The sequence below is a fragment of the Hemiscyllium ocellatum genome, chromosome 38 (assembly GCF_020745735.1).
Source record: "Hemiscyllium ocellatum isolate sHemOce1 chromosome 38, sHemOce1.pat.X.cur, whole genome shotgun sequence".
NCBI lineage: Eukaryota > Metazoa > Chordata > Chondrichthyes > Orectolobiformes > Hemiscylliidae > Hemiscyllium > Hemiscyllium ocellatum.
The window spans coordinates 22,405,328-22,424,138 of record NC_083438.1 but is presented as its reverse complement, the minus strand read 5'-3'; positions in this window follow the sequence as shown (position 1 = coordinate 22,424,138).

Here is an 18,811-nt window from a genome sequence, read left to right as displayed (position 1 = left end):
GATAACTTTCTAATATCTGGAGGACACTGTATAACAGTCTAATATCTCGGGGACTGTGTATAACATTCTAATATCTGGGACACTGTATAACAGTCTAACATCTGGGGGTACTGTATAACCTTCTAATATCTGGGGACACTGTATAACAGTCTAATATCTGGGACACTGTATAACAGTCTAACATCTGGGGCCATGTATAACAGTCTAATATCTGTGGGACAGTGTATAACAGTCTAATACCTGGGACACTGTATAACATTCTAATATGAGGGGGCATTGTATTACAGTCTAATATCTGGGGGACGCTGTATAACAGTCTAATATCTGGGACACTGTATAACAGTCTAATATCTGGGGGACACTGTATAACAGTCTAATATCTGGCTGACAGTGTATAACAGTCTAATATCTGGGGGTACTGTGTAACAGTCTAATATCTGGGACACTGTATAACAGTCTAACAGCTGCAGCTATGGTATGACAGTCTAATAGCTGGGACGCTGTCAAACTGTCTTACATCTCGGACACTGTATAACAGTCTAACATCTGGGGGACAGTGTATAACAGTCTAATATCTGGGGACACTGTATAACAGTCGAGTATCTGGGGACACTGAATAACAGTCTAATATCTGGGGACACTGTATAACAGTCAAGTATCTGGGACACTGTATAACAGTCTAATATCTGGGGGAAAGTGTATAACAGTCTAATATCTTGGTTACTGCATAACAGTCTAATATCTGGGACAGCGGATAACTTTCTAATATCTGGAGGACACTGTATAACAGTCTAATATCTCGGGGACTGTGTATAACATTCTAATATCTGGGACACTGTATAACAGTCTAACATCTGGGGGTACTGTATAACCTTCTAATATCTGGGGACACTGTATAACAGTCTAATATCTGGGGGACAGTGTATAACAGTCTAATATCTGGGGACACTGTATAACAGTCTAATATCTGGGGGGAACTGTATAACAGTCTAATATCTGGGACACTGTATAACAGTCTAATATCTGTGGACACTGAATAACAGTCTAATATCTGGGGGACACTGTATAACAGTCAAATATCTGGGACACTGTATAACAGTCTAATATCTGTGGGTACTGCATAACAATCTAATATCAAGGAAAGTGTATAACAGTCTAATATATGGGACACTGTATAACAGAATAATATCTGGGGGAAAGTGTATAACAGTCTAATGTCTTGGTTACTTTATAACAGTCTAATATCTGGGACAGTGGATAACTTTCTAATACCTGGAGGACACTGTATAACAGTCTAATATCTCAGGGACTGTGTATAACATCCTAATATCTGGGGACACTGTATAACAGTCTAATATCTGGGGGTACTGTATAACCTTGTAATATCTGGGGGACAGTGTATAACAGTCTAATATCTGGGGACACTGTATAACAGTCTAATATCTGGGACACTGTTCAACAGTCTAACAGCTGGGGGCACTGTATGACAGCCTAACATCTGGGGCCATGTATAACAGCCTAATATCTGGGGGACAGTGTATAACTGTCTAATACCTGGGACACTGTATAACATTCTAATATGAGGGGGCATTGTATAACAGTCTAATAACTGGGGGACAGTGTATAACAGTCTAATGCCTGGGACACTGTATAACAGTCTAATATCTGGGAGAGTGTATAACAGCGTAATATCTGGGGGAAAGTGTATAACAGTCTAATATCTGGCTGATAGTGTATAACAGTCTAATATCTGGGGTGCACTGTGTAACAGTCTAATACCTGTGGTAATGTATAACAGTCTAATATCTGGGGGTACTGTATAACAGTGTAGTATCTGGGGGCACTGTGTAACAGTCTAATATCTGGGACACTGTATAACAGTCTAACAGCTGCAGCTATGGTATGACAGTCTAATAGCTTGGACGCTGTATAACAGTCTAATATCTCGGACACTGTATAACAGTCTAACATCTGGGGGACAGTGTATAACAGTCTAATATCTGGGGACACTGAATAACAGTCTAATATCTGGGGACACTGTATAACAGTCAAATATCTGGGACACTGTATAACAGTCTAATATCTGGGGGAAAGTGTATAACAGTCTAATATCTTGGTTACTGCATAACAGTCTAATATCTGGGACAGTGGACAACTTTCTAATATCTTTAGGACACTGTATAACAGTCTAATATCTCGGGGACTGTGTATAACATTCTAATATCTGGGACACTGTATAACAGTCTAATATCTCGGGGACTGTGTATAACATTCTAATATCTGGGACACTGTATAACAGTCTAACATCTGGGGGTACTGTATAACCTTGTAATATCTGGGGACACTGTATAACCGTCTCATATCTGGGGGACAGTGGATAACAGTCTAATATCTGGGGGACAGTGTATAACAGTCTAATATCTGGGGACACTGTATAACAGTCTAATATCTGGGGGGCACTGTATAACAGTCTAATATCTGGGGGACACTATATAACAGTCTAATATCGGGCTGACAGTGTATGACAGTCAAATATCTGGGGGACACTGTATAACAGTCTAATATCTGGGGACAGTGTATAACAGTCTAACATCTGGGGCACTGTATAACAATTTAATATCTGGGACAAATTTTAACAGTCTAATATCTGGGGGACAGTGTATAACAGTCTAATATCTGGGGGCACTGTATAACAGTCTAATATCTGGGGACACTGCATAACAGTCTGATATCTGGGACAATGTATAACAGTCTAATATCTGGGGGACAGTGTATAACAGTCTAATATCTGGGGGCACTGTATAACAGTCTAATATCTGGGGACACTGCATAACAGTCTGATATCTGGGACACTGCATAACAGTCTAATATCTGGGGGACAGTGTATAACAGTCTAATATCTGGGGGCACTGTATAACAGTCCAATATCTGGGGGACACTGCATAACAGTCTGATATCTGGGACACTGTATAACAGTCTAATATCTGGGAGCACTGTATAACAGTTTAATATCTGGGACACATTTTAACAGTCTAATATCAGGGGGACACTGTATAACAGTCTAATATCTGGGTACACTGTGTAACAATCCAATATCTGGGGACACTGTATAACAGTCAAATAAATTGGGGACAGTGTATAACAGTCTAATATCTGGGGGACAGTGTATAACAGTCTAATATCTGGGACACTGTATAACAGTCTAATATCTGGGGGACAGTGTATAACAGTCTAATACCTGGGACACTGTATAACATTCTAATATCTGGGACACTGTATAACAGTCTAATATCTGGGGGGTACTGTATAACAGTCTAATATCTGGGACACTGTATAGCAGTCTAATATCTGGCTGACAGTGTATAACAGTCTAATATCTGGGGTGCACTGTATGACAGTCAAATATCTGGGGACACTGCATAACAGTCTGATATCTGGGACATTGTATAACAGTCTAATATCTGGGGGACAGTGTATAACAGTCTAATATCTGGGACACTGTATAACAGTCTAATATCTGTGGACACTGAATAACAGTCTAATATCTGGGGGACACTGTATAACAGTCAAATATCTGGGACACTGTATAACAGTCTAATATCTGTGGATAATGCATAACAGTCTAATATCAAGGACAGTGTATAACAGTCTAATATATGGGACACTGTATAACAGTCTAATATCTGGGGGAAAGTGTATAACAGTCTAATGTCTTGGTTACTGTATAACAGTCTAATATCTGGGACAGTGGATAACTTTCTAATATCTGGAGGACACTGTATAACAGTCTAATATCTCATGGACTGTGTATAACATTCTAATATCGGGGGACACTGTATAACAGTCTAATATCTGGGGGTACTGTATAACCTTGTAATATCTGGGGGCACTGTATAACAGTCTAATATCTGGGACACTGTACAACAGTCTAACAGCTGGGGGCACTGTATGACAGTCTAACATCTGGGGCCATGTATAACAGCCTAATATCTGGGGGACAGTGTATAACTGTCTAATACCTGGGACACTGTATAACATTCTAATATGAGGGGGCATTGTATAACAGTCTAATAACTGGGGGACAGTGTATAACAGTCTAATGTCTGGGACACTGTATAACAGTCTAATATCTGGGGACAGTGTATAACAGTCTAACATCTGGGGCACTGTATAACAGTTTAATATCTGGGACAAATTTTAACAGTCTAATATCTGGGGGACAGTGTATAACAGTCTAATATCTGGGGGCACTGTATAACAGTCCAATATCTGGGTACACTGCATAACAGTCTGATATCTGGGACAATGTATAACAGTCTAATATCTGGGGGACAGTGTATAACAGTCTAATATCTGGGGGCACTGTATAACAGTCTAATATCTGGGGACACTGCATAACAGTCTGATATCTGGGACACTGCATAACAGTCTGATATCTGGGGGACAGTGTATAACAGTCTAATATCTGGGGGCACTGTATAACAGTCCAATATCTGGGGGACACTGCATAACAGTCTGATATCTGGGACACTGTATAACAGTCTAATATCTGGGAGCACTGTATAACAGTTTAATATCTGGGACACATTTTAACAGTCTAATATCTGGGGGACACTGTATAACAGTCTAATATCTGGGTACACTGTGTAACAATCCAATATCTGGGGACACTGTATAACAGTCAAATAAATTGGGGACAGTGTATAACAGTCTAATATCTGGGGGACAGTGTATAACAGTCTAATATCTGGGACACTGTATAACAGTCTAATATCTGGGGGACAGTGTATAACAGTCTAATACCTGGGACACTGTATAACATTCTAATATCTGGGACACTGTATAACAGTCTAATATCTGGGGGTATTGTATAACCTTCTAATATCTGCTGGCACTGTATAACAGTCTAATATCTGGGGGTACTGCATAACAGTCTAATATCTGGGGACACTGTATAACAGTCTAATATCTGGGGGGTACTGTATAACAGTCTAATATCTGGGACACTGTATAACAGTCTAATATCTGGGGGGTACTGTATAACAGTCTAATATCTGGGGTGCACTGTATGACAGTCAAATATCTGGGGACACTGCATAACAGTCTGATATCTGGGACATTGTATAACAGTCTAATATCTGGGGGACAGTGTATAACAGTCTAATATCTGGGACACTGTGTAACAATCCAATATCTGGGGACACTGTATAACAGTCAAATAAATTGGGGACAGTGTATAACAGTCTAATATCTGGGGGACAGTGTATAACAGTCTAATATCTGGGACACTGTATAACAGTCTAATATCTGGGGGACAGTGTATAACAGTCTAATACCTGGGACACTGTATAACATTCTAATATCTGGGACACTGTATAACAGTCTAATATCTGGGGGGTACTGTATAACAGTCTAATATCTGGGACACTGTATAACAGTCTAATATCTGGGGGGTACTGTATAACAGTCTAATATCTGGGGTGCACTGTATGACAGTCAAATATCTGGGGACACTGCATAACAGTCTGATATCTGAGACATTGTATAACAGTCTAATATCTGGGGGACAGTGTATAACAGTCTAATATCTGGGACACTGTATAACAGTCTAATATCTGTGGACACTGAATAACAGTCTAATATCTGGGGGACACTGTATAACAGTCAAATATCTGGGACACTGTATAACAGTCTAATATCTGTGGGTAATGCATAACAGTCTAATATCAAGGACAGTGTATAACAGTCTAATATATGGGACACTGTATAACAGTCTAATATCTGGGGGAAAATGTATAACAGTCTAATGTCTTGGTTACTGTATAACAGTCTAATATCTGGGACAGTGGATAACTTTCTAATATCTGGAGGACACTGTATAACAGTCTAATATCTCGGGGACTGTGTATAACATTCTAATATCTGGGGACACTGTATAACAGTCTAATATCTGGGGGTACTGTATAACCTTGTAATATCTGGGGGACAGTGTATAACAGTCTAATATCTGGGGGCACTGTATAACAGTCTAATATCTGAGACACTGTACAACAGTCTAACAGCTGGGGGCACTGTATGACAGTCTAACATCTGGGGCCATGTATAACAGCCTAATATCTGGGGGACAGTGTATAACTGTCTAATACCTGGGACACTGTATAACATTCTAATATGAGGGGGCATTGTATAACAGTCTAATAACTGGGGGACAGTGTATAACAGTCTAATGTCTGGGACACTGTATAACAGTCTAATATCTGGGACAGTGTATAACAGTCTAACATCTGGGGCACTGTATAACAGTTTAATATCTGGGACAAATTTTAACAGTCTAATATCTGGGGGACAGTGTATAACAGTCTAATATCTGGGGGCACTGTATAACAGTCTAATATCTGGGGACACTGCATAACAGTCTGATATCTGGGACAATGTATAACAGTCTAATATCTGGGGGACAGTGTATAACAGTCTAATATCTGGGGGCACTGTATAACAGTCTAATATCTGGGGACACTGCATAACAGTCTGATATCTGGGACACTGCATAACAGTCTGATATCTGGGGGACAGTGTATAACAGTCTAATATCTGGGGGCACTGTATAACAGTCCAATATCTGGGGGACACTGCATAACAGTCTGATATCTGGGACACTGTATAACAGTCTAATATCTGGGAGCACTGTATAACAGTTTAATATCTGGGACACATTTTAACAGTCTAATATCTGGGGGACACTGTATAACAGTCTAATATCTGGGTACACTGTGTAACAATCCAATATCTGGGGACACTGTATAACAGTCAAATAAATTGGGGACAGTGTATAACAGTCTAATATCTGGGGGACAGTGTATAACAGTCTAATATCTGGGACACTGTATAACAGTCTAATATCTGGGGGACAGTGTATAACAGTCTAATACCTGGGACACTGTATAACATTCTAATATCTGGGACACTGTATAACAGTCTAATATCTGGGGGTATTGTATAACCTTCTAATTTCTGCTGGCACTGTATAACAGTCTAATATCTGGGGGTACTGCATAACAGTCTAATATCTGGGGACACTGTATAACAGTCTAATATCTGGGGGGTACTGTATAACAATCTAATATCTGGGACACTGTATAGCAGTCTAATATCTGGCTGACCGTGTATAACAGTCTAATATCTGGAGTGGACTGTATGACAGTCAAATATCTGGGGACACTGCATAACAGTCTGATATCTGGGACATTGTATAACAGTCTAATATCTGGGGGACAGTGTATAACAGTCTAATATCTGGGACACTGTATAACAGTCTAATATCTGTGGACACTGAATAACAGTCTAATATCTGGGGGACACTGTATAACAGTCAAATATCTGGGACACTGTATAACAGTCTAATATCTGTGGGTAATGCATAACAGTCTAATATCAAGGACAGTGTATAACAGTCTAATATATGGGACACTGTATAACAGTCTAATATCTGGGGGAAAATGTATAACAGTCTAATGTCTTGGTTACTGTATAACAGTCTAATATCTGGGACAGTGGATAACTTTCTAATATCTGGAGGACACTGTATAACAGTCTAATATCTCGGGGACTGTGTATAACATGCTAATATCTGGGGACACTGTATAACAGTCTAATATCTGGGGGTACTGTATAACCTTGTAATATCTGGGGGACAGTGTATAACAGTCTAACATCTGGGGGCACTGTATAACAGTCTAATATCTGGGACACTGTACAACAGTCTAACAGCTGGAGGCACTGTATGACAGTCTAACATCTGGGGCCATGTATAACAGCCTAATATCTGGGGGATAGTGTATAACTGTCTAATACCTGGGACACTGTATAACATTCTAATATGAGGGGGCATTGTATAACAGTCTAATAACTGGGGGACAGTGTATAACAGTCTAATGTCTGGGACAGTGTATAACAGCGTAATATCTGGGGGACACTATATAACAGTCTAATATCTGGCTGACAGTGTATAACAGACTTATATCTGGGGTGCACTGTGTAACAGTCTAATACCTGTGGTAATGTATAACATTCTAATATCTGGGGGTACTGTATAACAGTGTAGTATCTGGGGGCACTGTGTAACAGTCTAATATCTGGGACACTGTATAACAGTCTAACAGCTGCAGCTATGGTATGACAGTCTAATAGCTGGGACGCTGTAAAACTGTCTTACATCTCGGACACTGTATAACAGTCTAACATCTGGGGGACAGTGTATAACAGTCTAATATCTGGGGACACTGAATAACAGTCTAATATCTGGGGACACTGTATAACAGTCAAATATCTGGGACACTGTATAACAGTCTAATATCTGGGGGAAAGTGTATAACAGTCTAATATCTTGGTTACTGCATAACAGTCTAATATCTGGGACAGTGGATAACTTTCTAATATCTGGAGGACACTGTATAACAGTCTAATATCTCGGGGACTGTGTATAACATTCTAATATCTGGGACACTGTATAACAGTCTAATATCTCGGGGACTGTGTATAACATTCTAATATCTGGGACACTGTATAACAGTCTAACATCTGGGGGAACTGTATAACCTTGTAATATCTGGGGACACTGTATAACCGTCTAATATCTGGGGGACAGTGTATAACAGTCTAATATCTGGGGGACAGTGTATAACAGTCTAATATCTGGGGACACTGTATAACAGTCTCATATCTGGGGGGCACTGTATAACAGTCTAATATCTGGGGGACACTATATAACAGTCTAATATCTGGCTGACAGTGTATAACAGTCAAATATCTGGGGGACACTGTATAACAGTCTAATATCTGGGGACAGTGTATAACAGTCTAACATCTGGGGCACTGTATAACAGTTTAATATCTGGGACAAATTTTAACAGTCTAATATCTGGAGGACAGTGTATAATAGTCTATTATCTGGGGGCACTGTATAACAGTCTAATATCTGGGGACACTGCATAACAGTCTGATATCTGGGACAATGTATAACAGTCTAATATCTGGGGGACAGTGTATAACAGTCTAATATCTGGGGGTACTGTATAACAGTCTAACATCTGGGTCACTGCATAACAGTCTGATATCTGGGACACTGTATAACAGTCTAATATCTGGGGGACAGTGTATAACAGTCTAATATCTGGGGGCACTGTATAACAGTCCAATATCTGGGGGACACTGCATAACAGTCTGATATCTGGGACACTGTATAACAGTCTAATATCTGGGGGCACTGTATAACAGTTTAATATCTGGGACACATTTTAACAGTCTAATATCTGGGGGAAAGTGTATAACAGTCTAAAATCTGGGACACTGTATAACAGTCTACTATCTGGGACAGTGGAATACTTTCTGATATCTGGAGGACACTGTATAACAGTCTAATATCTCGGGGACTGTGTATAACATTCTAATATCTGGGACACTGTATAACAGTCTAATATCTGGGGGTACTGTATAACCTTCTAATATCTGGGGACACTGTATAACAGTCTAATACCTGGGGGTGCTGTATAACCTTCTAATATCTGGTGGCACTGTATAACAGTCTAATATCTGGGGGTACTGCATAACAGTCTAATATCTGGGGACACTGTATAACAGTCTAATATCTGGCTGACAGTGTATAACAGTCTAATATCTGGGTGCACTGTGTAACAGTCAAATATCTGGGACACTGTTTAACATTCTAATATCTGGGACAGTGTATAACAGTCTAATATCTGGGACACATTTCAACAGTCTAATATCTGGGTGCACTGTATAACAATCTAAGATCTGGGACAGTGTATAACAGTCTAATATCTGGGACAGTGGATAACTTTCTCATATCTGGAGTAACACTGTATAGCAGTCTAATACCTCGGGGACTGTGCATAACATTCTAATATCTGGGACACTGTATAACAGTCTAATATCTGGGGGAAAGTGTATAACAGTCTAAAATCTGGGACACTGTATAACAGCCTACTATCTGGGACAGTGGATAACTTTCTAATATCTGGAGGACACTGTATAGCAGTCTAATATCTCGGGGACTGTGTATAACATTCTAATATCTGGGACACTGTATAACAGTCTAATATCTGGGGGTACTGTATAACCTTCTAATATCTGGGGACACTGTATAACAGTCTAATATCTGGCTGACAGTGTATAACAGTCTAATATCTGGGTGCACTGTGTAACAGTCAAATATCTGGGACACTGTTTAACATTCTAATATCTGGGACAGTGTATAACAGTCAAATATCTGGGGACACATTTTAACAGTCTAATATCTGGGTGCACTGTATAACAATCTAAGATCTGGGACAGTGTATAACAGTCTAATATCTGGGTCACATTTTAACAGTCTAATATCTGGGGGACAGTGTATAACAGTCTAATATCGGGGGCACTGTATAAGCTTCTAATATCTGGTGGCACTGTATAACAGTCTAATATCTGGGGGTACTGCATAACAGTCTAATATCTGAGGACACTGTATAACAGTTTAATATCTGGGACACTGTATAACAGTCTAATATCTGGGGGACACTGTATAACAGTCTAATATCTGGGGACACTGAATAACAGTCTAATATCTGGGGACACTTTATAACAGTCTAATATCTGGGACACTGTATAACAGTCTAATATCTGGGACAGTGTATAACAGTGTAATATCTGGGGGACACTATATAACAGTCTGATATCTGGCTGACAGTGTATAACAGTCTAATATCTGGGGTGCACTGTATAACAGTCTAATATCTGTGGTAATGCATAACAGTCTATTATCTGGGGGTACTGTGTAACAGTCTAATATCTGGGACAGTGTATAACAGTGTAATATCTGGGGAACACTATATAACAGTCAAATATCTGGCTGACAGTGTATAACAGTCTAATATCTGGGGTGCACTGTATAACAGTCTAGTATCTGGGGACACTGAATAACAGTCTAATATCTGGGGACACTGTATAACAGTCAAATATCTGGGACACTGTATAACAGTCTAATATCTGGGGGAAAGTGTATAACAGTCTAATATCTTGGTTACTGCATAACAGTCTAATATCTGGGACAGTGGATAACTTTCTAATATCTGGAGGACACTGTATAGCAGTCTAATATCTCGGGGACTGTGTATAACATTCTAATATCTGGGACACTGTATAACAGTCTAACATCTGGGGGTACTGTATAACCTTCTAATATCTCAGACACTGTATAACAGTCTAACATCTGGGGGACAGTGTATAACAGTCTAATATCTGGGGACACTGTATAACAGTCTAGTATCTGGGGACACAGAATAACAGTCTAATATCTGGGGACACTGTATAACAGTCAAATATCTGGGACACTGTATAACAGTCTAATATCTGGGGGAAAGTGTATAACAGTCTAATATCTTGGTTACTGTATAACAGTCTAATATCTGGGACAGTGGATAACTTTCTAATATCTGGAGGACACTGTATAGCAGTCTAATATCTCGGGGACTGTGCATAACATTCTAATATCTGGGGACACTGTATAACAGTCTAACATCTGGGGGTACTGGATAACCTTCTAATATCTGGGGACACTGTATCACAGTCTAATATCTGGGGGACAGTGTATAACAGTTTAATATCTGTGGGTACTGTATAACAGTCTAATATCAAGGACAGTGTATAACAGTCTAATATCTGGGGGAAAGTGTATAACAGTCTAAAATCTGGGTCACTGTATAACATTCTAGTATCTGGGACAGTGGATAACTTTCTAATATCTGGAGTAACACTGTATAGCAGTCTAATATCTCGGGGACTGTGTATAACATTCTAATATCTGGGACACTGTATAACAGTCTAATATCGGGGGGTACTGTATAACCTTCTAATATCTGGGGACACTGTATAACAGTCTAATATCTGGGGGTGCTGTATAACCTTCTAATATCTGGTGGCACTGTATAACAGTCTAATATCTGGGGGTACTGCATAACAGTCTAATATCTGGCTGACAGTGTATAACAGTCTAATATCTGGGGGCACTGTATAACAGTCTAATATCTGGGGACACTGCATAACAGTCTGATATCTGGGACAATGTATAACAGTCTAATATCTGGGGGACAGTGTATAACAGTCTAATATCTGGGGGCACTGTATAACAGTCTAATATCTGGGGACACTGCATAACAGTCTGATATCTGGGACACTGTATAACAGTCAAATATCTGGGGGACAGTGTATAACAGTCTAATATCTGGGGGCACTGTATAACAGTCCAATATCAGGGGACACTGCATAACAGTCTGATATCTTGGACACTGTATAACAGTCTAATATCTGGGGGCACTGTATAACAGTTTAATATCTGGGACACATTTTAACAGTCTAATATCTGGGGGACACTGTATAACAGTCTAATATCTGGGTACACTGTGTAACAATCCAATATCTGGGGACACTGTATAACAGTCAAATAAATTGGGGACAGTGTATAACAGTCTAATATCTGGGGGACAGTGTATAACAGTCTAATATCTGGGACACTGTATAACAGTCTAATATCTGGGGGACAGTGTATAACAGTCTAATACCTGGGACACTGTATAACATTCTAATATCTGGGACACTGTACAACAGTCTAATATCCGGGGGTATTGTATAACCTTCTAATTTCTGCTGGCACTGTATAACAGTCTAATATCTGGGGGTACTGCATAACAGTCTAATATCTGGGGACACTGTATAACAGTCTAATATCTGGGACACTGTATAACAGTCTAATATCTGGGGTGCACTGTATGACAGTCAAATATCTGGGGACACTGCATAACAGTCTGATATCTGGGACATTGTATAACAGTCTAATATCTGGGGGACAGTGTATAACAGTCTAATATCTGGGGGCACTGTATAACAGTCTAATATCTGGGGACACTGCATAACAGTCTGAAATCTGGGACACTGTATAACAGTCTAATATCTGGGGGCACTGTATAACAGTCTAATATCTGGGGACACTGCATAACAGTCTGATATCTGGGGGACAGTGTATAACAGTCTAATATCTGGGGACACTGTATAACAGTTTAATATCTGTGGGTACTGTATAACAGTCTAATATCAAGGACAGTGTATAACAGTCTAATATCTGGGGGAAAGTGTATAACAGTCTAAAATCTGGGACACTGTACAACAGTCTAGTATCTGGGGGTATTCTATAACCTTCTAATTTCTGCTGGCACTGTATAACAGTCTAATATCTGGGGGTACTGCATAACAGTCTAATATCTGGGGACACTGTATAACAGTCTAATATCTGGGACACTGTATAACAGTCTAATATCTGGGGTGCACTGTATGACAGTCAAATATCTGGGGACACTGCATAACAGTCTGATTTCTGGGACATTGTATAACAGTCTAATATCTGGGGGACAGTGTATAACAGTCTAATATCTGGGATGCTGTATAACAGTCTAATATCTGGGGGGCACTGTATAACAGTCTAATATCTGGGACACTGTATAACAGTCTAATATCTGTGGGTACTGTATAACAGTCTAATATCAAGGACAGTGTATAACAGTCTAATATCTGGGGGACACTGTATAACATTCTAATATCTGGGGACACTGTATAACATTCTAATATCTGGGGACACTGTGTAACAATCCAATATCTGGGGGACAGTGTATAACATTCTAATATCTGGGACACTGTATAACAGTCTAATATCTGGGGGACACTGTTTAACAGTCCAATATCTGGGACGCATTTTAACAGTCTAATATCTGGGGGACACTGTATAACAGTCTAATATCTGGGACACTGTATAACAGTCTAATATCTGGGACAGTGTATAACAGTGTAATATCTGGGGGACACTATATAACAGTCTAATATCTGGCTGACAGTGTATAACAGTCTAATATCTGGGGTGCACTGTATAACAGTCTAATATTTGTAGTACTGTATAACAGTCTAATATCTGGGGGTACTGTGTAACAGCCTAATATCTGGGACAGTGTATAACAGTGTAATATCTGGGGGACACTATATAACAGTCTAATATCTGGCTGACAGTGTATAACAGTCTAATATCTGGGGGGCACTGTATGACAGTCTAATATCTGTGGGTACTGTATAACAGTCTAATATCAAGGACAGTGTATAACAGTCTAATATCTGGGGGACACTGTATAACATTCTAATATCTGGGGACACTGAATAACAGTCTAATATCTGGGGACACTGTATAACAGTTTAATATCTGTGGGTACTGTATAACAGTCTAATATCAAGGACAGTGTATAACAGTCTAATATCTGGGGGAAAGTGTATAACAGTCTAAAATCTGGGACACTGTACAACAGTCTAGTATCTGGGACAGTGGATAACTTTCTAATATCTGGAGTAACACTGTATAGCAGTCTAATATCTCGGGGACTGTGTATAACATTCTAATATCTGGGACACTGTATAACAGTCTAATATCGGGGGGTACTGTATAACCTTCTAATATCTGGGGACACTGTATAACAGTCTAATATCTGGGGGTGCTGTATAACCTTCTAATATCTGGTGGCACTGTATAACAGTCTAATATCTGGGGGTACTGCATAACAGTCTAATATCTGGCTGACAGTGTATAACAGTCTAATATCTGGGGGCACTGTATAACAGTCTAATATCTGGGGACACTGCATAACAGTCTGATATCTGGGACAATGTATAACAGTCTAATATCTGGGGGACAGTGTATAACAGTCTAATATCTGGGGGCACTGTATAACAGTCTAATATCTGGGGACACTGCATAACAGTCTGATATCTGGGACACTGTATAACAGTCAAATATCTGGGGGACAGTGTATAACAGTCTAATATCTGGGGGCACTGTATAACAGTCCAATATCAGGGGACACTGCATAACAGTCTGATATCTTGGACACTGTATAACAGTCTAATATCTGGGGGCACTGTATAACAGTTTAATATCTGGGACACATTTTAACAGTCTAATATCTGGGGGACACTGTATAACAGTCTAATATCTGGGTACACTGTGTAACAATCCAATATCTGGGGACACTGTATAACAGTCAAATAAATTGGGGACAGTGTATAACAGTCTAATATCTGGGGGACAGTGTATAACAGTCTAATATCTGGGACACTGTATAACAGTCTAATATCTGGGGGACAGTGTATAACAGTCTAATACCTGGGACACTGTATAACATTCTAATATCTGGGACACTGTACAACAGTCTAATATCCGGGGGTATTGTATAACCTTCTAATTTCTGCTGGCACTGTATAACAGTCTAATATCTGGGGGTACTGCATAACAGTCTAATATCTGGGGACACTGTATAACAGTCTAATATCTGGGACACTGTATAACAGTCTAATATCTGGGGTGCACTGTATGACAGTCAAATATCTGGGGACACTGCATAACAGTCTGATATCTGGGACATTGTATAACAGTCTAATATCTGGGGGACAGTGTATAACAGTCTAATATCTGGGGGCACTGTATAACAGTCTAATATCTGGGGACACTGCATAACAGTCTGAAATCTGGGACACTGTATAACAGTCTAATATCTGGGGGCACTGTATAACAGTCTAATATCTGGGGACACTGCATAACAGTCTGATATCTGGGGGACAGTGTATAACAGTCTAATATCTGGGGACACTGTATAACAGTTTAATATCTGTGGGTACTGTATAACAGTCTAATATCAAGGACAGTGTATAACAGTCTAATATCTGGGGGAAAGTGTATAACAGTCTAAAATCTGGGACACTGTACAACAGTCTAGTATCTGGGGGTATTCTATAACCTTCTAATTTCTGCTGGCACTGTATAACAGTCTAATATCTGGGGGTACTGCATAACAGTCTAATATCTGGGGACACTGTATAACAGTCTAATATCTGGGACACTGTATAACAGTCTAATATCTGGGGTGCACTGTATGACAGTCAAATATCTGGGGACACTGCATAACAGTCTGATTTCTGGGACATTGTATAACAGTCTAATATCTGGGGGACAGTGTATAACAGTCTAATATCTGGGATGCTGTATAACAGTCTAATATCTGGGGGGCACTGTATAACAGTCTAATATCTGGGACACTGTATAACAGTCTAATATCTGTGGGTACTGTATAACAGTCTAATATCAAGGACAGTGTATAACAGTCTAATATCTGGGGGACACTGTATAACATTCTAATATCTGCGGACACTGTATAACATTCTAATATCTGGGGACACTGTGTAACAATCCAATATCTGGGGGACAGTGTATAACATTCTAATATCTGGGACACTGTATAACAGTCTAATATCTGGGGGACACTGTTTAACAGTCCAATATCTGGGACGCATTTTAACAGTCTAATATCTGGGGGACACTGTATAACAGTCTAATATCTGGGACACTGTATAACAGTCTAATATCTGGGACAGTGTATAACAGTGTAATATCTGGGGGACACTATATAACAGTCTAATATCTGGCTGACAGTGTATAACAGTCTAATATCTGGGGTGCACTGTATAACAGTCTAATATTTGTAGTACTGTATAACAGTCTAATATCTGGGGGTACTGTGTAACAGCCTAATATCTGGGACAGTGTATAACAGTGTAATATCTGGGGGACACTATATAACAGTCTAATATCTGGCTGACAGTGTATAACAGTCTAATATCTGGGGGGCACTGTATGACAGTCTAATATCTGTGGGTACTGTATAACAGTCTAATATCAAGGACAGTGTATAACAGTCTAATATCTGGGGGACACTGTATAACATTCTAATATCTGGGGACACTGAATAACAGTCTAATATCTGGGGACACTGTATAACAGTTTAATATCTGTGGGTACTGTATAACAGTCTAATATCAAGGACAGTGTATAACAGTCTAATATCTGGGGGAAAGTGTATAACAGTCTAAAATCTGGGACACTGTACAACAGTCTAGTATCTGGGACAGTGGATAACTTTCTAATATCTGGAGTAACACTGTATAGCAGTCTAATATCTCGGGGACTGTGTATAACATTCTAATATCTGGGACACTGTATAACAGTCTAATATCGGGGGGTACTGTATAACCTTCTAATATCTGGGGACACTGTATAACAGTCTAATATCTGGGGGTGCTGTATAACCTTCTAATATCTGGTGGCACTGTATAACAGTCTAATATCTGGGGGTACTGCATAACAGTCTAATATCTGGGGACACTGTATAACAGTCTAATATCTGGCTGACAGTGTATAACAGTCTAATATCTGGGGGCACTGTATAACAGTCTAATATCTGGGGACACTGCATAACCGTCTGATATCTGGGACAATGTATAACAGTCTAATATCTGGGGGACAGTGTATAACAGTCTAATATCTGGTGGCACTGTATAACAGTCTAATATCTGGGGACACTGCATAACAGTCTGATATCTGGGACACTGTATAACAGTCAAATATCTGGGGGACAGTGTATAACAGTCTAATATCTGGGGGCACTGTATAACAGTCCAATATCTGGGGGACACTGCATAACAGTCTGATATCTGGGACACTGTATAACAGTCTAATATCTGGGGGCACTGTATAACAGTTTAATATCTGGGACACATTATAACAGTCTAATATCTGGGGGACACTGTATAACAGTCTAATATCTGGGTACACTGTGTAACAATCCAATATCTGGGGACACTGTATAACAGTCAAATAAATTGGGGACAGTGTATAACAGTCTAATATCTGGGGGACAGTGTATAACAGTCTAATATCTGGGACACTGTATAACAGTCTAATATCTGGGGGACAGTGTATAACAGTCTAATACCTGGGACACTGTATAACATTCTAATATCTGGGACTCTGTACAACAGTCTAATATCTGGGTGTATTCTATAACCTTCTAATTTCTGCTGGCACTGTATAACAGTCTAATATCTGGGGGTACTGCATAACAGTCTAATATCTGGGGACACTGTATAACAGTCTAATATCTGGGACACTGTATAACAGTCTAATATCTGGGGTGCACTGTATGACAGTCAAATATCTGGGGACACTGCATAACAGTCTGATTTCTGGGACATTGTATAACAGTCTAATATCTGGGGGACAGTGTATAACAGTCTAATATCTGGGGGCACTGTATAACAGTCTAATATCTGGGGACACTGCATAACAGTCTAATATCTGGGACACTGTATAACAGTCTAATATCTGGGGGCACTGCATAACAGTCTGATATCTGGGACACTGTATAACAGTCTAATATCTGGGGACACTGCATAACAGTCTAATATCTGGGACACTGTATAACATTCTAATATCTGGGGACACTGTGTAACAATCCAATATCTGGGGGACAGTGTATAACATTCTAATATCTGGGACACTGTATAACAGTCTAATATCTGGGGGACACTGTTTAACAGTCCAATATCTGGGACGCATTTTAACAGTCTAATATCTGGGGGACACTGTATAACAGTCTAATATCTGGGACACTGTATAACAGTCTAATATCTGGGACAGTGTATAACAGTGTAATATCTGGGGGACACTATATAACAGTCTAATATCTGGCTGACAGTGTATAACAGTCTAATATCTGGGGTGCACTGTATAACAGTCTAATATTTGTAGTACTGTATAACAGTCTAATATCTGGGGGTACTGTGTAACAGCCTAATATCTGGGACAGTGTATAACAGTGTAATATCTGGGGGACACTAT